Here is a 26,529-nt window from a genome sequence, read left to right on the forward strand (position 1 = left end):
GGAGAGCTGGGGACGGTGATCGAAACCTGACAGAAGAAACTTCCCCCCGAGGGCTAACCACGTTGGAGCAGCTCTCTAAGGGCAGCAGCACGCAAATACCAAAAAACCTGAAAAATCACTGTGTCAGGAACAAATTTAAGCCTATCCATAGATCTCTGTGCAGCAACTCACTTAAGTATCTGCACGTACTTTAAGCACATGCTCAGACCTAACTGAAGTCCAGGGTTTTAAGTACACGCTCAAACGTTTCACTAAATCGTTGATGAAGCTCAGCTCCCACCCAGCAGCCTGCATTTCACCGGAGGGCTTCCCACTTGCCAATATCTGATAAGTTAAGGCAGACACCTTTGCAATTAATTCATTGATAAACTAGCCTGAGAAAGCCAGCCGGCAGGTATCGGACACATCCGTGATTTATTTTCCTATTTCTGTATTTTGCACCACCACGGGCTAAATATATCACACCACGCTCCGGTTCGCTCGGGCAGCGGCTTCTGCACTTGCATGCTGCTCCGCTGCTTCCTTCCCATCGTTTCCTCCGCGGCAATTTCACAGGGCAGTTACTGGCCACGATCCCGATGAGGAAAGATCCACAGCGTTCCTGCTGCTGCAATCCTGCCTTGTTACCGCCACTCCTGCACTGACCTTTGTAGCTCCTTTCATGGCGCACGAGGTGCATTCCTGTTCCTCTGGTTGCTATTGCAAAGGGTGCGAGACCCAGCTGCAGCGCTGCCTTCCCCTGCTGAGTTTTCCCACCGAATCCCAGCACCGGTGTCCATGTTTGCCCCTCGCTTTGCTGACTGCGCTCTCTCGGGCAGGTGTTGCTGCACGGGAGTAGCAGAACGTTATTTCTTCAAGCGTCACCACTCAAGTTGGAGAGTGAAGGACCATGACAGCAGCCCGGGAGAGAGGAGTCATCAAATCAAGGTCTCGAGCATGGCTGTGCCATCCAAGCCAGCCCTCCCTGAAAGTCATCAGTTTAAAATATCCCTGTAATGGTAAAAAACGACTAGTGTCATCTCCCCCCAGGAAGGCAGAGCATCAGGCAGCTCAAAATCACAGCTCCGCATCCATCTACTTGCTTCTGCGCTGGGAAGCCCAGGCGTTCCTCCCCACAAGAGGAGCCCACAGGCAGGCAGATCCTGCGGGCCAGGCAAGCAAAGTCAAATCTATTTATTTATGTCTGAGTGCTGAGCATGGCACAGCAGCGATTTTTTGGAAGCCTTCTTGCTTTCTCGCTAGCTGCGAGCGCCCCGTGGCTGACCCCCCCAGCCCCACCGTGCTCGGCCGATCACCACCCATCCATCTCCCCGTTAATTGTTGTCTCTTCAGAGGAGCTACCGGCTCTTGCCGCACGCACTCTCTCAAGGTTATTTTCAGCTCTGCAGCATCACCGAAACACACAAATTTGCATCTCCAGTATTGCAGCAGCGGGGCTGCTCCTCTCCACTGTTTCTAACATCCAGCATCATCTCTTCTGTCCAGGAAATACAAAGAAATCCTCGCCACTGTTCCTCCCCGCCACGGTGTTTGCACCCAAGAATCACAATGAAGTAAATGCAGCTTTTCAGTGAAACTTCTGCATTTTTTTGTAACGCCACTGCGTTTTCCCAGCTGGTGGGGCCACAGCCGAGCAAGCCATCCCTGATTGCTTCGGAGCAATCTTTACAACGCACACGCAGCCCCAGACATAAGTTCAGTGACAGTCGTTATGTTTTACTGCGAGGGTGGGTGTTCGTTTGCTCCCTGCTTTGATTAATCAAGTTAGCAAAGCCGTGCCGTCCCCCTCAGCCAGGGACAGTGCACGCTCCCGAGGCTTTACTCGTTCACTTTACTGTCTTCATATTTATAGAGAACTGTGTTTATAGCAAATTAGCATATCTGGGGCTGGTTAAAAGGTGATCACTAATGGAAATCTAAGCTCCTTCCACTCTGTCAAATCCATCCGAGGTTTGCCTCCTAATAAATTGCCATCTTTGCTGAGAAGGCCCGTGTCTAGCCATCTATGTGATAAAAGACCAATTGCTGACATTTGCTGCTGTTTTCCCTTCCTTTGACATTTCATTAAGGAGAAAATAACACCAGCAACTACAAACGTGCTCTCATTGAGGTTCGTTGGCCATAATGTTGCGAGTTGCCCTGATTAAGTGAGTAGCTGGCAAGGGGGACGTACCCTGTCTCCAGGATGACAAAACTCCACTCAGTCCTCCCGTGGCCGGGCAGCACCTCGGGGCTTTGCAGAAAAGGCTGAGCCGCTCCCCAGCTCGGAGAATCACCTGAACTCACCCCGCTGCCATGAGGTTGAGCTGTAACCAACCCAGACCTCAGATCGTCACTTTAGTCTGTCAGTAAAACTGCTAATTTATAGGCTTGCTTAGGACTTAAATTACCACAGTTATTAACACTTTGTTAACGAGCCAATTAACATGCTTTGGGCTCTATGGAGAAAGGGCGTTATAAATATGCATAGTATCAAATATTGCAGAAATAAGTATCTGACTCTACCGGTATTTGGCCAGGAGCTGCCGTGGGTTGCAGCGAGTGTACGTGCTTCGCTTGGTCAGGGGGATCGGTCACAGCAGTCGCGGTGTCACCCGCGCAAAGGGCTCTCCGGAGGCTGCAGGTGGGACCAGCTCCAGCATCGCCGCGCACGCCTTCGATGCCAGGATGCCCAGGATCAGCGCCGATCGGAAAGCAGCACCAGGCTGGAGGTGGGAAACAAAGTCTGATGTGAAACACTCATTTTAACAGCAGGCAAACGGGTGCTGTTAAACACAGCATGGGGCCGTGTTTCTATCCTGAAGGCTTTGCCACCCAAATGTAAGGTTTTTAAGCATCCTTAAGAAGCCTGGAGCTGCATCCAGGCCAGAACCGAGAGCCTCCTCTCTCGGAGCGAGGGATATTCGATCTCCCCCTCCCAGACCCCGGTCTGGCTCGTGCTGCTCCTTGCCCTGCTCCATACAGCTGTGCACAAACACAGAGAGCAAAGCCCCCGCTGCTCTCACCTCCCTTACAGCCCCCCACAACGCGGAGGGGCAGCAGGTGGGCTCACTCCTGGTGACACCAAATTAACACACTAATTGCCATGCCTGCTGCTAGCACGATCCTTACATGCTCCCCCCAAACACGATAACCCGAATTTTCTATTTTTTGCGACCTCTTTTGTATCACGCTCTCAAGCTATCCTCGCATCTCCATAGCCCGCCTGCTTTCACCTGGATCACCGATAAAATCAGGCTGATGGCTGCGCACACTGAACTGCCTGTGCTGATGGAAAACAGGCCCAGGGCAATGAGTAGCAGCAACTTAATTGCAATCAAGGCCTGTCAGCCTCCTCAGCGTGCCCGATCCGCTGCAGCTGGTGGGCCAGGGCTGTGAGCTGAGCATCCAGCAGGGAAACCAGAGCTGCGTTTTGAGAAGGCTGCAGAGATGGGACTGCCAGCGCCGCTCCAGCACACGCACCACCTGCGCAGCATCTTGCTTCCAGGGATGCTCAGTGCCAGACGCTACAGAGGATGGTTCAGGAAATCTCCTAATCCCTAGTAATTAGAGGCTGGCTTAAACCTGAAAGCATAAAACTTAATGTCTCTTACCAAATTTCATATGTTAATTAGCCCAGCTCTGCAGACTCTTGGGTACCAAGAAGTACATCTCACTCTTTTTTGGAGCTCTGCATGCTTTTTGGTCTGAACAATGTCCTGCACAGGAAATCCCACAGCCTAGCTGCTCTCTATGGCCAGCGCCAGTCTGCAAAAATCTGACGCCGAAGGAACTCTCACGCTTTGCCCTGGCAGCAAATTGTAAATGAGAACAGCAGCCTCCCTCCCTGCTCTGCTGCTGGTGGAGGCAGTAGGTGCCTTGTACGCCTGGTCACTGAGACACGTCCCCTGTCTTCAGAGGGAAGAAAGGCTCCCGTGACCGGGGAGGAAGCTGAGCTGGGGAGCTGAGCACAATGGGAGGGATGAGGAATGGAAAATGCACATCAGCATCGCTGTCGTCCAGGGAAATTGGAAGCTGCGCTTGTTCCCAGTGTGTGTTTGTGGTTGTTCCCCTGCAGACTCGCTTTCCTTCCCTCTGCAAACATGCCTTTGCACACCCAGCACATCGCCCCCTCCTTCCTTTGGGTGCCACAGCACAGCCCTGAGCGCTGGTCTGAGCTGCAGGAGCTGAGCGTGCCCTCGGACACTGGGAAGCAATCCTGGCCCGGCGGGCAGAGGCCGGGGGAGCAGCCATCCCGGGGGCATCCTTTCCAGCTCCATCTCATCAACGGCTGAGAGCAGTCTCGGGAGAGGCTGGAGTGGTCCCTTCCTGTCCACAGGACTGCATCTCCAGGGTCACGTCTGCTCCTGCACGCCGCAGGCTCCCAGGGGACAGCCCCGAGTGAGCTCCCCCAGTTTTCGGCAGATGGCAGCTGAAGTGCTGGGGGACCGAGCGCAGCCCCAGGAAGGGCAACTGGGAGCTGGGCAAGGACGCTGGTCCCCAGCCACAGCCCGGCTGAGCACAGCAGGCTGCTTTGGCATCACGGCGTTTGGGATAAGCTCCCGTCACGCACGTGGGCCACAAGAACGTGAGGCAGAAGGGGCCGCCCGGCTCCCAGTGCCAGCTGCAGCCCATCTGACCCCTGCAGATGTTGATCTGCTGCAAAGATCAGAGCTGGCGTGAAGTGCTCAGAGACTTTGGCTCAAAAAACTACTGAGCGGCAGCAGCGCCTGTAGCCACCGCAGAAGGATTCGGTTCATTTTTGCTGCCTGGGAGTTAGATATCTGGTTGGAGCTAATTATCTGCTCTCCCTCTGTAGTTAAGGAGAAAGTGTCATCTCCAGAGGGTGAACCAAACCTCGGAGGAGACAAACGCTCCTTGGAGGGGTCTCTATCTTCTCCTGTTGACTTTGTGCCCAGGCCAGGCATGGAGCTTACGTCACATTTTGCTTATTGACCAAAGCGACGAGGTGCTCCCCAGCTCCGCGCGTGCAGCCAGGAGCCTCCCACCACCCCCTCACTCTTTCTGTTCTTTGCGGTTTGTTTGGCCAAAGTGATTTGCCAAATGAGCATCTAATTCATGAATAGTTTAGTTCCCCAGGAAATGCCTTATTTCATGGTGAATTTATTATTCACCAGAAAGATTGCTCAGCTTTAATGCAGGTGGAGAGGAAGAATTATTCCTCACGCAACTTGTCCAGTGGCTTCACCAAGTTCAAAGCTTTTAGGAGGCTAAACCACGGGGTATAAATTCTCCTGGCATACGCCAAGGATGTAGCTGAGAGAGAAAGTTAGCTCGTGGTGATTTTAATTAATTTTCCCAGTGTAAGGACAGTGCGCCCAGGCGCCCTTTGAGGAGTTTAGTCACTTACTTGGGTTAATTCTGCTTTTTATCACAAGGAATTCAGTCCTCATCTTAGGCTTGTGTTAAACTGGATTAGTTTCACTGACAGTGCTGGAGCTTTCAGATTGACACCAGCATAACTTAGTAATATAATACAGCAAAGATAAAAATACATCAGGGTAAAATATCAACTGTTAGAGGAAATAACTAGAGCGCCCACACATTTAATGCATTCGGAAGAAATAGGGAGAGAAATCACGGTACTGTAATGCACAGTGTCCTGGGGCGTCTTTTATCAGAGGATATCAAAGCACTTTACAAATCATTACTTATTTAAGCCTTGTCACATGCTGGTCACAGAAAAGAACAATGCTGGAAGCAGGGCATGAACCCAGGAAGCATCAGCAGAGACAAGGAAATACTTAAACTTAAGAGGTTTCCAATGGGAAATGCTGTTTCACCAAGATTGAAACAATTTGCTGGAGCATATTGATGTCAAGAAAGTTTTTGACAGAACAATTTCAAAGCAATTCAGCACCAAAATGGCATCCTGTGCAGGCAATATGTGGGAGAGGGGCTGGAGGTTTTATTTCAGTACAAGGTTTGCTATGTCATGTGTATATCCCGTCTAAATAGTTGTGGCTGACCTTAGCTAAATGTTTCTTTTCAGTCTGGCTAGCTGCGTGTTTCTGAGCATAGCTGTTCTGAGCATTTATTTCCATAACTTGGGGGAAGTTGCTGTGAATTTTCAACTTGATTGGAGAAAATAAACATACTTTGCAATATCAGGATGCCCCTTACAGCTTCAGCAGATGCTCTTTCCTAAACCCTCCTCAAAGACCCCTGCGTAACTCGCTGCGCTTCTCTGTACCCCAAGCAGGAAAGGTTACTCGCTCCTATGAAGACTCCAGAGTTTAATTCAGTTAAAACTGAGATCCTCTTTCCAGGATCTTGCATCCATGTGCTGACAATTTGATCCCTTAAACTGCTGTTTTCGAGGCCCCGATCCAATACCCCGACCTCTTCGAAGACAAGTGGATCAGGGGTCTGCAGAGGAAGAGGGGAGAAGGGATGGTGCATAAGGCACAGCGGGGCTTCCCCGGAAAACAGACCCTATCAGTCACGACTCGTTTTGTGCCCGCTACGAAATCTAAACCACGCTGCCTGCTTCTTATCCTGGGAGGGCGTTTACATCTCATTCCCCGATGCCCTTGTGGCTTCTGCTTGCTGGGATTACAGTTCAGCTCTGTCTATTCCTCTGCCAAAGAAAAAGCCCAGCACTCCCACCGACCCTGCCTGCACCAGGGAGAGCATCCCGGGGTGGTCTCCCAGCACCAGGTGCTTGCTCTTCAGCCCATGAGAGTTTAGTGAGATTAAAGGCTGCACAACGTGACTCGGGTTCTCACTGGCATGTGGCGGCAGATTAGAATCGAGCACCCAGAGCTGCCACCGCACCCAACCCTGCCCCTCTGCCAGGCACTGCCGCCCCGGCAAACCCGTTGCATCCCCTTATGCAACAGCTCCTCAGCTGCCGTAAATGAAATGTCCCTGCCTCTGGGTGGTCACATCCATCAGCAGGATGGGGGCACCCGACAGCCTGATTTTAATCCACCGGCACATGTCTGCCAGGGACCTCTGCGAGGCCAACATAAATCAGCGTGGTTCTCTGGAAGGGAAAGCGACGCTGTGCTGATTTACAGCGGCTGAAAGCATCTCTCTTCCCTGGTCCTACCAGGTGGTGAAAACTCACCGCAATCAGCAGCGAGGCTGATTATCGCCTTGCCACGGAAACAACCTTTGTGATTGTTTGATTAAAGACAGAAAGGGCTTGGCAGAGAGCGGGGATAGAAGACAGGGGATATATTTCCAGCTCTGCCCCTTACCTGCAAAGTGATCTTGCTCGAGTCACTTGAACTGCTCATTTTGCTTCCGCCTGTCAAGCCTGTGGTTACGAACACACCAGGAGCAGGTTTCCCAGGTCAGACTGAGCCAAAACATCAAACCAGTTCCCAAATACAATCAAGGTTCACTCAGGTTTTCAGTGACTTTTAGGAGAAAGAAAAAGACAACGGTCATTTCAGAATGGTCCTTTCTTATGGCTATTTAAGCTTTTTAAACCTTTTAAATCATTCACCAGGAACAAAACAAAAAATTCCATTTTGAGACAACTCTTTGAACTGCCCAGCCTAAAAAAAAGGCATCCAAAAAAAGTATCCAGGCACTGAAAGTCCCCCGTCCTTTCCAGCTGAAACCTTTCCCCCTGTTCAACCCAAAGGATGAAGGATGTTTGCAGGTACCTTCCGGACTGCTGGGATGTCGGGCTGCCCACGCTCTACTCCCCCAAAGGCTGGCTCTCGCTGTTAGTGTCGTGCCTCTTGGGATTACCCACCAGGGCCACCCCGATGACGTGGCCACGTGCCTTAGGGAGGTGAACACACCCCGCACCCATGTGGATGTGTTTATGTGCTTTGAAAGAGTTGAATATCATGACCTGAAAAACAGTGATGAATTCATGTTTCAGGAATGGTTTAGATACGTACAACCCCCATATACCCCCCCATACATACAACCCTCCAAGATTGCACTGGGTCCAGCATCCTTCCCTTTCAGAGGCAAATCTTCCCCTAGAAAACAGCCCCATTGCTGAGATGAGGATTTCTTAGGAAAGAGCCCACAAAATCCATCCCTTGATTTTTATGTATTTCCTTTGAAAAAGGTTTCATCCTCTTCCCATCCCCTAAAGCAAGCTCCTGGCAGATTCTCTGTCCCCCTCATCTCACGTCCTTTGCTGGTCTGGCAGCCCTGAGCAACATTTCTCTGTCAGGTTAGAGCAGATGTGGATGAGGGAATTGATAATACAAATGCCAAGGGAGTTAATTTGAACTGTGTGAAAAGCCACGACCGCCTCATGTAATATTACCACTCAGTTCAATTTAATGTGTTCTTAATTATAACAATTTTTCAGTTTTTCCTTAAGAAAACTCTGTGTTGCCTTTCGTCTCTGCCCAGCAGTGCTGTCTCTGTCCTCTCTCCTGTTACAGTACTGCATTTAAGAGGCTATTTCTCTCTCTCTGAGTTTTTTTTTGCAGGGCCCTTCTTCCCCAGCTGCTTCCACCCAGCCAGCTTCAATACCTCCAGCACTGCATCATCAGCGTCAGATTTTGCTATTGCTGGTGTTGCTTTACGTTCAGGTTGTACCAGAACATCAAATTGAAGGTGCAGACAGGAACAAAACCATCGAGGCCGTGTAGACGTAAAACAACAGATGGGCAGTGCCTTGCTGCTCTGGTTGGGCAGATTTTGAAGCTAATAATAATTGTAAACATCTCTCTCCATCTTGTTTAATCCTTATAATCTCCTTACCCTCCAGTTCAGACTGTTGTTTTCTTTGTGTGCTGAGCTCGTTCCTTGTAGCCGGGCACCTCTGCCAGACCTGTACGCACTGCACGTTGCCTTTGGTGAGGTGTACCCAACCATCCTGGCAAAGATTTCATCAGGGATTTCTTTCCCAACAAAACGTCCTTCATCCTTCCCATGAAGAAGGGGCAGGCAGGGCTGTGGCAGTTCAAAAGATGCCAGCAAGTTAAAAAAAGAAAAATAAACATTTCAAGATGAGTACATCCAGAGAACAGGGGTCACATTTATTCCCGGTTTTGCTCTGGATGTGCTTTGTAGCTTTTGGAGTGGCCAGTTCTTACAAGCCTTGTTGTTTTACACACAGCCCCTAGGGTTATGTTATCACGTTACAAATCTTCCCTTCCATTAAAACATGAGGTTTCTAGATTTTTGTGGTTGCAAATATGAAGAACAGAAGTTCAAAAATCCAGACAGCAAGCAGAGAAATCTGACTTTTTTTTTTTTTTTTTAAATCTTTAGACTCGGGGGAGGAGCTGACTCTGGGGTTTTGAGCTTTTAATAGTAATACTGGAATCTGGTCATGTGGCTGATGAGCTTGGCCCTCCCAAGGCTGAGCGCTTGGGTCTCAGCTGACCGCAAAGCAAAGGGCAGGCACTGACCACTCTAAAAAGTCACCGAATCCTTTTCTGGAAAGCAGTCTTGGCCTTTGCTGGCTTCCCTTTTTTTCCCACTGTTGCAAGGCAAAATAATTTTCTCATTTTAAAGTGGTTTGAGACCCCTGTGTGAGAGGTGCAGCGCTCAGGGGTGATAACGAGCCCGATTCCCTCTTCTCTCACCTTCAAGCAGAGCCAGCGATGGAGGCAGCACCATGGACTCGGCCAACAACAAATCCACCCGCTCTGTATCTGGAGCAGCAGCTTGACCAGAAGAGGCTCTTCAACCTGGGAGACAAAGAGATCGTATCCAATTACTGAAGGATGAAGCTGGATAAATTTGACTCAGAATAGATTTGGGTTTTTTTGTTGTGGCTTTTTTTGTTTTGTTTTTTAAAAATGAGGATAATTGGCCATTGGAGCAATTTATCACGAATTGGGTTGGATCCTCTAGCAATGGAAAAACTTAAGCTAAGCCTGGATGCCTTGCTGAAAGGGAGAATTAAGTCCTGTGGTTTCTACTGTTCAGGAATTCAGAGTGGCAATCCTAGCCTTCCCCTCTGACCTTTTATTCGCTAAACTGGCTGCACGCTGGGTTTCAGGTTGTTCCATGCCAGGTGCCTCTGATAAATCAGTTTGTTCTCAATCCAGCTTCCTTTTCCTGCGGCTGCTGGTCTCCTGACCACATGGCAGAGCTACACATCTACCCGTGCCCCTGAACTGCTCCTCCGAAGGCTGCTGGTACCTGCATCATCTTTACATCCTGTGCCTCGGATAGCGCTGATTCATACTCCGACTTGATGCTGAATGTCATTCTGCTCTCCTTTGTACTGAATCGATTACATTTCTTTGGAAATCTATCTGCTTTGAACCCTGCTAGGAGGTAAAACAAACCAGAATATGGGTATTGATAATTCCACATTAATAACTTAAAAGAAGAAAGATAACTGTCCTTGAGCAAAGACAGAAGATGTTAGAATAACGATCTCCCCAGGGCAGGGATTATGTTTCTCATGAGCAACTTTGGCACAGAGGAGCGGCCCCTGATCTGCCTGGCCTGAGGAAACCTCTGCCATTGCAAATGATGCAGCCAGACCCTGGGTCCCCTCCTCCAGCACTGAGACCAACAGGAGCTTTACTAACCCCAAAGGGAGCCGGACTGCTCCCCGCTGCTGCTTTTAGCTCTGCCACCACACTAAGACAGCGGCCACCCTGCGTGAGTCCCCTCCCGGGGCTAACCCCGGCTCCCTGCAGCCCTTGGGGACCCGCCGTCCTGGGACAGGTCCTGGAGACCCCAGCCCCATCACCCAGGGACTGCCTCTCCCCGGGAGGTCCCTTCCTACGCTCTCCTGTGGGGAAGGGAGGGTCTGCCACACTGCAAGTGGTTTGGGGCAGTGAATGCACGTGTTAAGCCCTGCTGCTATTTATGGTGCTGTTTCCAGGACAGATAATAATAATATCACGCGACAAGTGCGTGACCACCCCAACAGCAAATGCGGGGTTTGATTTGCAGCTTTAATTTGAGACTGGCTAAAAAGCCAAATGCTGGCTTTTCACATTATGGCATGCTCAGGCTGCCCGACTCGGATGTTTGGGGATGCAGCAGAGCATGCGAGAGCAGGGATGGACTAATGTGCACCCTCTGGCCCTCCCCAGCCCTGTTCCCACCACCCAGCATACCAGGTCCCTTCTGCTGCCTCTCTTCTAGGAAGCCCTTCCAGCAGCCTCAGTCCCATTGCACGGTTCCTGATCCACCAAAAGCAGATTATTTCTGCTGTACCGTATGCAAAAGCTGTCTATGTATTTACAAAAGTCCATTATTTCCTATTACAAGCTCCAGCTCCTCCTTCCTACCCCCCCACCCCCCCCAGTCCCAGCTTTTCCACCACATCTGAGCAGGAAAATAAAAGAACAAAGAGCAGTTACCTAGAAAACAACAACAACAAAAAAGGTGAAAGCCAAGGTGAGGCAGGGAAATGTCAGTCCCATAGCAACAAGAGGTTTCAGTTAATCACATGTAAATTAGGATGCAGTGTAATGCGAGAAATACATTCGGCAGGGTGCTGGTGGGGAGTCCTCAGCTGTGTGCCTGGCTAAGAGGCTCCGGTTGGAGAGAAGTGGTGTGGGAGCTGTGCCCTGCCTCTCCTACTCCCTGGCCATCAGCCCTGGGTTGCAAGGAGTCCCTGGCCACCCTTCAGCCCCAAAATACGTGGCTACCTCAGGTGCTGCTTCTAGTTAGAGAGCAGAGCTGACCGGACGGTCTGTCCTTGCAGTCAAAGAGGCAACACGGCACCCAAGCTCAGGAGTACAAAATATACCTGCATGCCATGTTCTCAGGGATGAGGCGGTTGTTCTGAGGAAGGAGTGCTCATCCGCTCTCTGTGCCAGCACGTCCGCCCCAGCAGCTCCTGGATCCAGCACAGCTGGTTTCACCCCTGCCTGGCAGAGCAATGAGGTCCCGAAGATACTCAGTTCCTACAAGTTTCACGCACCCACTGAAGGTTGGGTGAATTCACCTCTTCTTGGATGCTAGAGCTGGCAAGGCACAAGCTCTGGGGAACCAGTCCCTCAGCTGGAGCAGGACACGAGTATTTGCCCCACAGCTACTGTGGTAATAATGCCGAGCCCGAGCCATACCCTAGTGCCCCCAAATAATGGAGAAACCCCCGAAGCCATGCAGCCACGCTGGGAGATTTCCCCGCTGATGCCGGGGATGGGGTGCAGGGCCGGCTGGCGGGAGCCTGGCAGGCTTTCCATCCAGGAGGAGGGAGCTCCTTTTACTGGTGCTGCGTGGAAATCAAAGCAGGCCCTGCTATCTCAGGGGAAAACGTCTTTCCTGTTCGTTCAGCGTTCCCAGAGGAAGCCGGGGCTGTGCAGCAGGTGTCGGGAGCACTTGACTCCCTTTTGCCGAAGTTCTGCGGCGTTTGGTTGTTTCCAAATGCGGCCTCTGCACTTGCCAGGAGCTGCGGGTCAGGCGGTGCGTCTCCCTCCGGGCTGTAAAACCCCCCAGCCTGCCTGCCTGCCTGGGAAGCTATCATAAAATATTGATTATTCTCAGCACACTCCTGTCCTCCACACATTTAGCAGCTCACTCTTCCTGCAGTCAACAGCAGAGCAGAGGCCCCTGCTCCTGTGCAAATGCTTGCTGGGTGAATGGAAGTGGAGGGACAGGTAGCTCGGTGAACGCAAGAACAGGAAGGGCTTTGAAACACATAGGTCTGGGTGTTTTAATTTTAATGAGGAAAGAAATATAGCAGCCAAGAAGCTTGTAGGGGCACTGGACCATTGATGTGTGTGTGGGGCATGCAGTATGCACAGAGCAGCAAAGTACCTCATCTGCTTGAAAGCGGGAGCAGATGAAGTGCCGCCATCTTAGCGCAATAACCCCCGTCCGGCACGGTCTTTGCAGTAACGCTGCTTGCACCGATTGCCAAATTGCTGCTCTGTGTGCAAAGCAAGGGCTGTGCAGAGCTGGGCTATGGGTGCCACAGGCTCTGACGGCCCTGCGTTAGCCCCAGCTGCAAGAGGACTTCTTCAAGTTCTTGGCAACCAACAGGGAGGGAAGGGGTTGTACAGCCCTCTCCTGCCAGCGCCAGCCCTGGACGAGAGCACTGGAGTCACCGCTGACGTCCAGCGCACAGGCAGTTTCTTGGAGCTATGCTTCTCCAGCCTCTCTTGCCACGTCGGGAGTGACTCTGTCCCCCTCCTCACGGGTTCCCCAGGGCATTCAACGCCCGCTTGTGCAGACAGGAGCGCTGAAGGGGCTTGTCCTGGCCTGCCAGCCACCGGTACAAAAAGTATCTCCTGGATCGCATCCTTGCTCTAGCCCTTGGGCGTTTCTACCTTCCCAGCTGCTTTCCACAGATCTGCCCTCAGTCAGCATGTAAATCAGCTAGGAAGTCAGCCTAATCCTTTTGGAAGAGCCCAGCTTTGCTGGAAAACTTTGCTGGTGTGCAAAGCAGCCGTGCCCAAGCTATCTTTGCAGCTGGGTGCCCGAGTCTCTCCGGCTTGTGGGTCCTGATGCAGGCTTTTCTCCTCCACACCGCGCAGTCCTGCTACTGGTGAACAGCAACACTATCTCCCTGGGGAATTTCAGAGCATCCCAGAGTGGGGAGATGAAGGGAGAGGAGAATGGAAGTATTGCTGCAAAACAGTCTCAGGAAAAAAGAGGTCAAAGCACCTGCAAACGAGACAACACATGGCTTTGCTTCCTCTCTCAGCCCTGCAAACTGCTGTGTAAAAACTGCCTTCTTTATTTGGATATGGTACTGTAAAATGGGTCCCAACGGTGTTTTGAAAGCTCGTGGCTTGGCTACGAGCAGGAGCATCAACAGAGATTGCTGGGATTCCCAGATGGATAGAAAACGTGTTTATTTCTGCCAAGGCGTTTCCTACGTGCTCTCGGCATTAATCTTGCAGGAAGTGGCAGTGAGACAAGAGGAGAGTGCGTTCAGTGGGGCCTGGCAAGTCCGCAGCATGGTGTTTCTTCCTGCTCCAGCCCCGCTCCTCTGCTGCGCAGCTTTTCATCTGCAAATTCTCTGATGCTGCTGCCAAAAGGGAAACCCAAAATTCATGGCCAAGAGGATGAGTTGCAGTGGCAGAGAAGTTGTTTTGTATTTGACTGCAGCAAGCAGCTGTGCCAGGCTCCGGGCTTTTTCCCCCTGCTACATCAGAGGCTCGTACGTACTTCTGCGCTCCCTGGAGGAGCCGGGAGAGTTGTCCTGGCAGATGTGTAGAGGTGCTCAGCACCCAGCCCTCTCCTGGCACATGCTGACAGTCAGTGCTGGAAGCAGGACCGGGGCACGCAGGCTGGACTAGAAGCACCGTCCAGGATGAGTGGGACTGGGCAGAGGAGGATGAGGGCAGCTCCCAAGAGGGGCACCAGCAGGCAGCAAGAGCTTGTTCAAGCCCTTTTTAGCAGCCACTTCAGCTGCTTACCAGCACTTACCGGCTGTGGTTTTAGCAGCTGGTTCTACCTGGCTAGGCAGGACAACCCCCTGCACATCTGCTGCTACTTGAAGCTCCTCTGGAAACATGCCCCTCAGTCGCTTTGGAGATTTAGCACACAGCTTGAAGGAAGAGAGAGGCTGCAAGCCAGCGATGAGGCAGGGAGCAAACAGCAGCCCTTGATACAGGTTTCTAGCTGCCTTGCAGCGCTGCTGGCGTGCTGCAGAAGGAGTATGGAGACACAGAGCCTGCCCCAAAAGGCTCCCAATCTAATCCTTAGATGCAATCATGACTAATAAATGATAAAGTGATGAAGCAAAGACGTTAAAAAGATGATGAAAGACCGAAGGAGACAGCAGTAACCCTGCCGACTTGCTCAGCTCTGATGCAAGCTCCTTTTGACAATTCAATTATAATGCGATGCTAATTACTGAGTTGATGGTATTGAGCACCAAGGCAGAAGGGCACTACAAGAAAGGGATATTGATAGGGGAAGGTGGCAGCGATAGCGCTTCTCACCCAGAGAGATGCCAAACTGCATCAAGGGAGCACTGAAAAGGAGCCAAGATGTGGGGTGGAGTGCGGCGGGGAACAGTAACGTTGGGTGACAGCTCAGAAAGGGAATGATAATGAATGTGATAGTTGTCTGAAACAGAGGCTGATCTCGCACAGGCAGAAGGCAATTAACCAGGAGAGGGTTTCAGATCCGGGCTGGCGTAGATGCCTCCCTGCTGTCAGCCCTTTAAAAGCCTGCAGCTGGGCATTTGCGCTTCTCCTCTCAAATCTGGTGCTCCCAACTGAGCGCAGTCACCACGCAGTGGTCAGGGACCAAACCCAGACCTCTGACATGCCAGAAAAGAGCTGAGGGGCTTGTCCTTAATCAGATGAAAGCCGCTGAAGGGTTAAAGTCACTCCACTGTGCCTCAAGTCCCATTGCTCACTGCAACACGCATAACAGTGCCTTCCCTGAAAACAGGGTCACCAATGCACTCACTTTCACTAATTCCATATTTAAAACACGGCTTCTCAATCAAAGAGATGCTATTACCCACAAAGCAGCTTAAATTGTCCCTTAGATTTAAATACAACCTGTTGCATAAAACATCTTTTTTATCAATTTCACTTAGGGCTGACAAGCGCTCCCCCGCACACATCCTTTTAATAACATCAGTGCGCTTCACAGAGCCCTGAAGTGCATTCCTCTGGGAAGCACATACCCTTAAGGGCACCTTTTGTCATTGTTAGTTTTCTCCAGTTGCTGAAGAGGGACTGCTGAGAAGTGCAAGGGTCCTATTGCGTCACGTTGCATTTTGGGAACAGCGCTCTACGTGCAGTTTCCAGGAGGTGAGTGGAGGGTGCCAAGCTAAAAGAAACATCCTCAGCTGTTGTGCAGGGCATGAGAAGGGCTATTTTGCTTCTCCTCCAGCCCATCATCAGCCCAGTGAGAAATCCGTGTTTGGTCTGTGTCTGGTATGAGCAAGCAGAAATTTAGGGCATTGCCGTGGCGAGGACAGACCTTCCTCCCCAAGGATGCTCTCAGCACGCCAGCAAGCCGCCTGACAGGGGGACTAGCCCCTACAGCCCCAGTTGCCCATTTGTGGCAAAGGAACATAAAATACCCCTACCCTGCGCTTCAGTCGCTGTGGCTCTGCTAGTGCCGTGTTACCTATCGGACATCAAATGATGTGGTCTTTCCCAGAGCAAGAGGCACAAAGTTTTGAGGTAGGTTGAGGAATCATTTGGGAATCAGTTGAATGTAGTACTCTAGCACTTCGAGAGGAATCAAAGGGATAAATAAGACTAATTTTAACAAATTTTATAGGGAGAACAGAATGGAAGCGGTGTTACCTCGTGGTTAGCGTGCTGGTCTGGCATTTGGGGAACTTTGGTTTATTTTGGCTTCTGCAGATGGGCTCAGGATGACAATTGGCCAAAATGTTGATCCTCTGTGTTTTAGCTTCTCCATCTGCCAAATGAAGAGAACAAGACAAATAAACTGAAGAAGAATGCTGCATAAGAGAGAGATTATGCGGTTAATTAACAATGGCAGGAGCTCAAGGTACAGACTTTCATGACATTTTCTCTCAGGCCACAGCACTCTCCTTGCTGCATGCTGGAGGGCTGGGTCAGGAGCAAGCCCAAAACCTCCCGCTGCCAGCAGCTCGGGGCTGGAGCTGGCTTCCCATGCAGATCATCCGTCCATGCACCGAACCCAGCCTGGCTTTGTGAACAGGCTTGATTACAGCATCACACACACTGCCAGCAACTGAGGACCAGACAGAAAAGGCATTGACTACTCAGGCTGTTAAAAACTGCTCGCTGCTGGCGCTGCAAACTCGTATGGCATCCGGACATGGAGCTGGACTTCTCAGCAGCTGCTGTACATCAAGGTTGGAGACGGAAGGGATAGAAAATACAGGAACCTTTTTTAAACTCAAATGAAAGGAGGCTTTTTTTAAAAAGACAAAAAAACCAACCCCAAAACAAAGACAAAACCCACAAACCTTATTATTTTAGAAAACCCATCAGAAATGTACTGGAAAATCTGTATTGCCCGATGTTCAGTTAAATGGCTCCTGTCTTGTCATCAGCTGCTAGAACTTGGTTTATCAGAAGAACTGGGCATCTGTAGAACAACTGCTTTCATATTAATGCCCACAGGCTCCATGCCAGGAAGCTGTGCTCTCCATCAATTTTTGACCATCTGTGTCCCCTTTGATGCTTTGGGGTTTTTCTTCTCCCTTTCCAGAGCTTCAGGCTGACATTTGCTCTCTAGGATTAGGAGGTTGCCATCTTCATCACTCTGGGAGAAGGGTTTTCACCCCAGAGTCTCCAAGCCCAGCTGCCAAAGCATTAAAATTGCTTGTGAAGGGATGCTGGGAGCTTTTAAGTCTCACTGCAGTTGATGGGATGTGCCAGGCAGAGACCAGATGACCAAGAACACTGCAAGACTCAGCTGTGAAGCCCACTTACCACATCCTCCAGCCTGTGTGCCAGGAACTCCTTGAAACCATCCTGCTAACAGGCCAGCCGCTGACGCAAATGGAACGTGCTCGCAGCTAAAATCCAGCAAGCAGTGTCACAGCTTTCTTTTGGATGGGGGCTGAGGCTTGGCAGGGCCAAACCTTTGAGAAATCAATTTTCTATTCTTTTTTTCCTTTACGAAGAGAATTTCAAAGTCTGTGCGTCTTCCTCTGCTTTCCGGCATAGCCAACGCCGCCTGCCATCCTCCTCTTTAAATCAGCACCCCCTGTTATCATTGCAGAGGTGCAGAGTCAACACAGCAGGAGCATAAAACAGACAGATTGGGGTTAGCACCAGCTACAGTGGCTAAGTGGACTGATGGATGCTTTTAATAACCACAAATGCTATTCTTGGTGCTGATGATTTAGCAGTTATCATAAGATACAGAGGGAATTAAAATGAATCTAAGGAGAGTACTTACTTTTCATCTATGCCCGCCCGCTGCCCGCTGGCTTGGCTCTGGCTCACACTATTACTGCAGGGAGATATCACTGCCTTTCAGCAAATAATCAAAATCCACAATCACTTGATTTAACAGCTGGAATACTGCAGTCTTCCTTCTGCACGTGGTCATCCAAGGTCACTGAAAAACATTGCAAGGTTTTTTGGTTTGATTTTTGTTTTGGCCTAGAATAAAACCTCCTCATCTCAGAAGCAAACAACACAAAACTCAGGCTGAGCTAAGTTAAGTCATTAGTTATTTGGCCAAAACGCATATTTTTAGTAACTCTATTTGAGTATGTGTGAATTTTTCAAACACACAGTGGGTTGCAGTGTTTCTTTGTAGTCCAAGAGAGATTTTTAAGGCCAATCATGAATGGTGGAGTAGCTCCTCTACAGGTTTGGGTGAAAAACACAGGGACACAATCCCCTTTGTGGAGCATGAACTGTCCGAGAGCCAGAGCCCCAGCTCCCGGACGGTGATCCTAGAAGGCTATTCTTGGATGAAACCTGCTGCCCTCAGTGTTAGCAACTGGGGTCTTCATAAAGATCCTCTAAGGCAGCAGAAATCCTTGCACTGAAAGGTTTCAGAGAGCAGAGACATTGCGTCTTAGGAATCCATGAAATTTTAACCTTTTATTTCCACCAGTTTTGAACAGCATGGGCCCAGTAAATCTATTTCTACTCATGCTCTGAGCACTACAGAAGTATCCGTAAGGCCCTTGTCTAGGTGGCTAACAGCGCAGGTTTTTAAGCATGCATAGTACGACAGCAAAGACAACCCAAAAAATGAGGCAGGGGCCACAGAATCAAGAAATTAGGCAATTGCAAGAGAACAAATGTGAAGTGAGAGACTAACTGCAGGATCAAAACAAGCACAGGTCGGAAGGCAGAAATAGTTCGTGTTACAGGACAACCGCAGCCAGAATAGGACAAATGTTGCATCTCTGCTATTAACACCCGTAAGCGTGCAGGATACTGGCTTGTAGGGGATGACGTTTCAGTGGCTCAGTAAATCCTGCTGATGCCCATCCGTGGTGCTGCAGTAGCTGCCTGAGCTCACACGGACCCACTGGCAAGGTAACGCGCCCAGGCTGTGGGGAGCAAAGACCAAGCCATCGCTCGGCAGAACCTGCCTGCCATCAGTCAGGGTGGCTTGGCTACCAGGTGGCACCACACGGCCAGTTAAACACTATTGCCTTCAGGTGTGTGCTTGTAGCCTGCAGATGGGACCATCTGAGAGCAGACAAGCCAAGACTTGGCTACAACTGATGATTCCTTTAGATTTACCAGTACTGGCTACATGCACTAAAACTGCGAGTTCCTGGGGCAAGTCAGGCAACAAAAGGTTCATTAAAATGAAGTGGGTTAAAAGGTCACCTTTTTGCTTCACAGAGATGACTGAAAAGGGCAGGGAGAACCCAGCTTCCAGGCATTTACTATTGTATTTTTCATTGCACTCCAATAATTTGAATTTTTGCATTCATTAAATCAGCATTATCAATTCTCAACGTTACTGCTTGCCTCATTTCCTCCCTCATACAAGATCTCAATTTATTCCATTCAAATCCTCAGAGACAGCTTCCTGTGTCCCTGTTCTAACCCTCTTTAATGTTTAACTCTTCTCCTGGTACACCCCAAACCTCCCGAGGAGCAGGGGTCACAAGACTTGCTGCCCTGTGGATCCCCAGCCCTTATATATCCAGATGGGGAAAGAACAGTCTATTCCCCTGATCTCCAGCCTGCGATTTCCTTTGCCTCCTGGGTTAGCTCCTCCACCTGCAGCCCCTATGCCCTTTCTCCACGGCTTAGGCATGAAGTTGATCTCTCAGCTGTAATAAAGGGGAGTCAAGTTTTGCACAGCCTGTGGCCACAGCCCCATCTCCCTTCCACTGGGATATTTTGCCATTGTCTGTTTTGAAAGAGAAGGGAAATTGTGTTTGGAACATTGAAAGCATCTTAAAAATGAGGTGACATTGTCGCTGCTGGTGCTTCCATGGCAACCTGCATTTGTTTCTCAGAGCTGTTTCATAATAATTAATACACCACTTCCATTCACGTGGCCCATGTTCAGAGTGTGCAGCACAGCCCCCACTGGGACTTTCCTGGGTCTCATGAAATATTTATACCAAAGAATCAGAAGAAAGAACTTTTCTGGTGTGTTCTGGCCACCGGGACAAAGCAGTGACACACAGACATCCGATCACCCCTTTGCTAACCCAGCTAGCGGGAGCACATTTGCTGACAGTAGCTGGGCAGAGCCCGTGATCACATCCCTCCCACGCGATGACAGGGCAGCCAGGGTAGCCCCGGTCCTGTTGATCACACCAGGACGGAACAAGGCAGGGCTTGTTACAGTCACTGCAATGAATCCAGGACTCTCCTCTTCATGCACTGGCAAATGCAAGCTGCCCCACCTTGCCACGCTGTGCTGACGTGTCTAGACGTGGCCAAAAGTGAGGGGATTCGGGGAACCGCACCAGCAAAATCCTTAGGCACAGAGAACTTGCGTATCTTGCATTCCCTCCCTGCTGCGGGCTCTGGAGGAGTGTTCAGCTGCATGTGGGAGGGCGAGGGGGAGAAGCGGATCAAAGATGCGGTCGCCAGCCATAGCAGTAATAAAGACAAAGCTGCGAGCGGAGCCTGCAGATGTACCGCCTCTGGGCTGCGATCCTGCCAGATCCCACACGCGAAGAAGCAGGCTCTCAGCTGGCAGAACCCGGATAGGGATTGCCAAAGAAAATTCAGGTGCTGCAAGCTGTGGCTAGGAAAGATTTGGGAGGTGCTACTACATAGTCTTAGCTCCAGCAGGAAGCCAAGGGGGTTTCCTGCTCCAGCAACTCCAGCCTTTCAAGGGATACATAAAACTGAGTGGTTGGACCCAATATAGCTATCAAATATCCAATGGCACTTTCATGGGAGGAGGAGGGTGAGCCCTAGGGTTCTGGCTGAACTCCAGTTTAGATCATTACGTTCTGCCAGCCTTCATTCTTTCTGCAGCTTCAGTTGGATGCGGGATTTGGAGGCTTTTCTCAGCTGAGATGTATTTGTGGCCCTTTTTCCTGCTGGGACTCTTAAAAAAAAAACAAAACCAAAACCAAACCACCAACCCTTCATGTGCAGCCTGGCCTGTACCCCACCAGCATCAGTCTGGGAAGAAATCAGTCGTCTTCAAAGGCTCTGAAATGCTCTTCATGAAGGCACTCACATATGAAGTCTGCGTCCCTCTCTGTCACTTGCTGTCCACATCCTTCCGTACACAAGAGGCTCTGCCACAGACAGCTTACAAATACTGACCTACTCCATGGCTAAAATACTGACATCTTCACCAGACACTGTAGAGATCCACAAGTGTCGGACACTTCCTAAAGAGCCTGGCATCGCAGATGTGCAAGCCAAGAACTCTGCTCTCCCTTGTTGACCTTTCTTCTGCTAAGTGAAATGCTCGAACGGGGGACATTAAGTGATCAACAACAAGCGTAAATTAGGGTAGCGAAAGGGAGAGACCTCTCTCTGGAGCTGTGCCTCAGTGTCATTTAAACAGGCCTGAGAGGCTTAATTGTAGGCTCTGGCAGAGTACAGACAGGCTGCTTCACCCCACGCTTGTGTAGTCACAGCTATGAGCAGGAACTGCCCCAGCTCCCAGAGTCACACAGTCATTCGCTGCCTAGCAGTGCTAGCGTAACTGAAACATTCCCATGTCCCTGTGAATTATAGTGAAAAGAGGGCTGATAAATCTCAATTGGCTGAATATACAAAACCCCTGAAGTCCCAGACAGCGTGTGTTTGTTTTCTCACTGCTGCGGCTCCTTGTTTTCTCGCTGCTGTGGCTCCTGTTGTCAGAATCTGTCAGGAGATTTCTCTCTGTATTTCACTACGATGGGAGCACATGCAGCTTGGATTCCGCTCAATCCCCTTTTATCGGCTTAATTTGAAGCTGCAAAGCAAGGGGCCAAACTCCCAGGAGACGGAAGCTGTTCCTTTGAGCGTGCCTATGAACATCTAAGAGGTTAATGAAGAGATCCCCAAAGTTGCACCAATTGCATGGACAGTCCGTGAAGTGCAGGAGCTTTCCTGTATCAAAAGGTCAGAATTATTTCAGTTGTCTCCCACCTGATGATCTCTCACGATCCTTTATCGGACTGACAGGGCTTCTGCTGGTGCTATGTGTCACAGGAGACATCTCAGAAGTCCTCATCCTCTTCCTCCTGGGGAACAGTGCTTTTATAGCAGACACTTCCAAGGCCCTTGTCTGTTCTGAAAGATAAACCAGCAGCTTTTATTTCTTCATGTCAGCAATCACCCTTTCTGACTCTGCTTTTACATACTGACTGCTTTGTTGACTATAAAGAAGGTTCTTACGTTGTGTCCCTTGTTCACTTGAGGTGTAGCTGCACCAAAGAGCGTTTGGCTACTCGCCTCCTTTCTGCTTCTGACTGTTCACCTCTGGCAGAGACTCACCTCTTGATATTCCTATTTGTTTCCTTTTGCAAAACACATTAGTTTCACCCCTCTAATGAAGCAATGAGCTAGGGAGTGTCTACAGGGACTTGCAACATTATTAATGCCTAAAACCCAGCAGCTACATGCAATGCTTTACTCAAAGAGGGTTTTGTTTTGTTTTAAATTGTAAAGTTAAACATCCGTTCTAACAACTACAGAACTTGGCAGCACTGTGACAACACCCTTCCTACAAGGCTCTTGATGGTTTTTCTCAAGGTTGTATGTTATCATCCTTATTTTAAATAGGAAAAAAGTTCAAAGCACAGAGAGGTTAAATGCTTTGCCCGAAACCACAAAGAGAGTGAGTGGCAGGGTTGGGAAAAACAGGTCTCTTCCCACCCTTAGTACTACCAACCATCATTTCAGGAAAATCAAAATGTTAAGCCAGATTCTGGATGTCCTTTCCAATTAACTTTCAGCAGAGGAAAATAGTCAAAGCGCAGGATTCAGTATTGAAACACTGTCACAGACTCTGGCTAGCCTGCAGTTAACTTGCCCCTACGAGATCGGATCAGAAAAGCTCAGCAGCATGCCTTAGACCTAAAATTAATAGAGAAGATCGTTCTTCAGCTGGAGCAATGGGATGCCCATCTCTTTTGGGGAAGATACCTGCTGGTGCCATTCAATTCAATTACACCTGAAGATCGTATACGGGCAAGTGCACACAGAAGTTTCGGGATGACACCCTCCACCCCAGCCGCGCAGCAGGCTGAGTTTTTGCAGCACAGATTACTGCTAGACACTACTGATTGCACGTCATTTCAGCACAGATTATGGGTGTAAAAACATAGCGTCCGCTCATTTCCTTTGCATATCTGCCACGTCTTAATTGAGCTCGCAGGAAACTGTGTGCAGTGCAGCCCTTTGGGCTGCAAAACACTACAAACCACCCTCAGCCTGAGGTTTATTTTCAGGTAGGGATGCAGAATGAGGTGCCCATGCCTCATTCGAGGAAGCACAGTAACAGATGTAATTGCTCCCACTCAATTAAAAAGGGTGACCTTTTAGGTTCCTATGGCAAAACAGCTCTTCCTCCAAGCTCATTGTTTGGGATGATCAGGCGGGGTGTAGTAGAGCCTCAGTGCATATCCTGAAGAGAAGGTAATTGTGCTTTCACCTGCTATTACAGAGACAGGTTTCTACTCAGGCTTGCAGATGACCTTCTCCAATCGAACATTAACTTTGCAGCAAACAATCATTAGGGAGCATTTGCAGGCTTTAATAATTAACGCTTTTATTAATCCACTGACTCCACTTCAAGCAACAGGTCTCTCCAAAATTAATTCTGTTGCCATTTAGAGGAGAAAGAAATGAATACCATTTCAAGGCAGAGAAGGAAGAAGGTATTTAGATTCCACTGCACTTTCTAAAGGTACTAGATCTGCTCCTGGAACTGTAATTATGCAACTTATTAACTGAACTGCCAAACATAAGGCTAAGTAATTTTCAAAGCCTGGGCTTTGAGAAATAGTATTACTGGCAGCCATGCAATCCAAAATCCAATCAAGAAAGACCACAAACTTTCAACAGGCTGAAACTCCATCAGCTGCTTATTGGCTGCAAAAAGCAAGGGAGGTGAAGAAAGAGGTCCAGCTGAGCAAAGCGTCCTTTAGAATACGGGACCTGCTTCTCTAAAGAGCCAAGCAATGAGTGGAGGGAGATGTACATCTTCAGAGCTGTACTGCACAGAGAGCCCAGCCGGGAGGGAATAACTTCTACCTGTCAAGCAAGATAGCTCAGCTCAGTGATTGCTTTGGCTTGTGGGACACTGCAGTTGTGCTGAGAGCCCCAGGAATTTTAAAGGTCAAAAAAAAAAGCAACAGGGACCCCAAAGCATGCCGTTGCTCAGTTGCCAGTGATGATTTTGAATCCCTGTCCAATAGCTCTTTTAAGTGCTATCACAGAACAAATAAAGTTGCTGTTTCACAAGCTCACTAGAGAGTCAACCAGATCAGATACACAAGCTGGGAAGAACTCAATGGTATTTCTTACCCTGACTTTTTTTGCTTCCTTAGATCACCATCTATTTAAGAGCAGGGCAGAGGCACACAGCCGGCGCAATTGAAATACAAAGAAATTGCAAAGCAACCTCAGCTAAGGGCAGAAGGGAATCAATAAGTGTTGGTTAATGTAAACTACTATTAAACGTGCAACGCTGAAAAAAATAAGGAGGAATTGCTGAGAAAATTCTCCCGTTTAATCCTTCTCCCTCCTATGTCTCCCCATTGTCTCTCCAGATCAGTTTCTATGGGGCAAGAAACTGCCGTACCTTTTTTCAGTTAAACACCGCCTTTTTGCAGCAAGTCACAGTGACAGGGCTGAGCGCAGAACCTAGTCTTGCTCAGGGCTTTGCAGAGCCCTGCTTGAACCACAAGATAACGCTCCCTTTTGAGTGGTTTGGTACACGTGACATAGTGACAAAGGATGAGGAAAAGGCTGAGGTACTTAATGCCTTCTCTGCCTCAGCCTTTAATAGTAAGACCAGTTGTTCTCGGTGTACCCAGCCCCCTGAGCTGGAAGACAGGGATGGGGAGCAGAATGAAGCCCCCATAATCCAAGGGGAAATGGTTAGTGACACCACTTAGGCACACACAAGTCTATGGGGCCAGATGGGATCCACCCAAGGGTACTGAGGGAGCTGGCAGAAGTGCTCACCAAGCCACTTTCAATCCTTTATCAGCAGTCCTGGCTCACCGAGGAGGTCCCAGTTGACTGGGGGTCAGCAAACACCCATCTACAAGAAGGCTGGAAGGAGGATCTGGGGAACTACAGGCCTGTCAGCCTGACCTCGGTGCTGGGGAAGGTTATGGAGTGGATCATCCTGAGTGCCATCACATGGCACGTACAGGACACCCAGGTGATCAGGCCCAGTCAGCATGGGTTTGTGAAAGACAGGTCCTGCTTGACCAACCTGATCTCCTCCTGTGACAAGGTGACCTGCTTAGGGGATGAGGGAAAGGCTGTGGATGTTGTCTACCTAGACTTTAGTAAAGCCTTTGACACCATTTCCCACAGCATTCTCCTGGAGAAACTGGCTGCTCACGGCTTGGACAGGCGTATGCTTCGCTGGGTAAAACTGGCTGGATGGTCACGCCCAAAGAGTTTTGGTGAACGGCATTAAATCCAGCTGGCAGCCAGTCACAAGCGGTGTTCCCCAGGGCTCAGTACTGGGGCCAGTTCTGTTTCATATCTTCATCAATGATCTACACGAGGGGATCGAGTGCACCCTCAGTCAGTTTGCAGATGACACCAAGCTGGGCGGGAGTGTTGATCTGCTGGAGGGCAGGAAGGCTCTGCAGAGGGACCTGGACAGGCTGGATCGATGGGCTGGGGCCAGTTGTATGGGGTTCAGCAAGGCTCAGTGTCAGGTCCTGCACTTGGGTCACAGCAACCCCATGCAACGCTACAGGCTTGGGGAAGAGTGGCTGGAAAGCTGCCCGGCGGAAAAGGACCTGGGGGTGTTGGTTGACAGCTGCCTGAATGTGAGCCAGCAGTGTGCCCAGGTGGCCAAGAAAGCCAATGGCATCCTGGCTTGTATCAGGAATAGCGTGGCCAGCAGGACTAGGGCAGTGATCGTCCCCCTGTACTCGGCACTGGTGAGGCCGCACCTCGAATGCTGTGTTCAGTGTTGGGCCCCTCACCACAAGAGAGACATGGAGGGGCTGGAGCGTGTCCAGAGAAGGGCAACAGAGCTGGGGAAGGGTCTGGAGCACAAGGCTGATGGGGAGCGGCTGAGGGACCTGGGGTTGTTCAGCCTGGAGAAAAGGAGGCTGAGGGGAGACCTCATCGCTCTCTACAACTGCCTGAAAGGAGGGTGTAGAGAGGTGGGGGTCGGTCTCTTCTCCCAGGTAACAAGCGATAGGACGAGAAGAAATGGCCTCAAGTTGCACCAGGGGAGGTTTAGATTAGATATTAGGAAAAATTTCTTCACCGAAAGGTTTGTCAAGCATTGGAACAGGCTTGACAACCTGGGGAAGTGGTGGAGTCACCATCCCTGGAGGTATTTAAAAGACATGTAGATGTGGTGCTTAGGGACATGGTTTAGTGGTGGACTTGGCAGTCCTAGGTTAATGGTTGGACTCAATCTTAAAGGTCTTTTCCAACCTAAACAACTCTATGATTTTATGTGGCATAATTGAACGGGCTCCCTCTGCAGTGAATAACTCTTGCCTTTGTGTTTGAATACTTGAGGAGCGTTTTGACTTTCTAAGTATTGCTGCCATTTAGAAACACAGCATGAGAATCAGACTGTTAATGCATTACTTCATGCCATAATATGTAG

At 49.8% G+C, this 26,529-nt stretch overlaps 2 long non-coding RNA genes across 2 annotated transcripts; both read right to left on the minus strand.

Annotated features, from left to right (window-relative positions):
* Positions 1-2,516: 2,516 nt before the first annotated feature.
* LOC140662054 (uncharacterized) lies at positions 2,517-8,872 on the minus strand. Its single transcript, XR_012045974.1, has 4 exons — positions 8,686-8,872; positions 7,620-7,813; positions 7,206-7,367; positions 2,517-2,705 (listed from the first exon to the last, which is right to left on the minus strand). It is a non-coding gene; the product is annotated as an uncharacterized lncRNA (long non-coding RNA).
* A 1,229-nt stretch (positions 8,873-10,101) lies between these two features.
* On the minus strand, positions 10,102-17,856 carry LOC140662055 (uncharacterized). The gene is made up of 3 exons (XR_012045975.1): positions 17,725-17,856; positions 16,128-16,245; positions 10,102-10,208 (listed from the first exon to the last, which is right to left on the minus strand). It is a non-coding gene; the product is annotated as an uncharacterized lncRNA (long non-coding RNA).
* Between the last annotated feature and the right edge of the window lie 8,673 nt (positions 17,857-26,529).

The sequence above is a fragment of the Ciconia boyciana genome, chromosome 21 (genome assembly GCF_034638445.1).
Source record: "Ciconia boyciana chromosome 21, ASM3463844v1, whole genome shotgun sequence".
In the NCBI taxonomy this organism is placed as follows: domain Eukaryota; kingdom Metazoa; phylum Chordata; class Aves; order Ciconiiformes; family Ciconiidae; genus Ciconia; species Ciconia boyciana.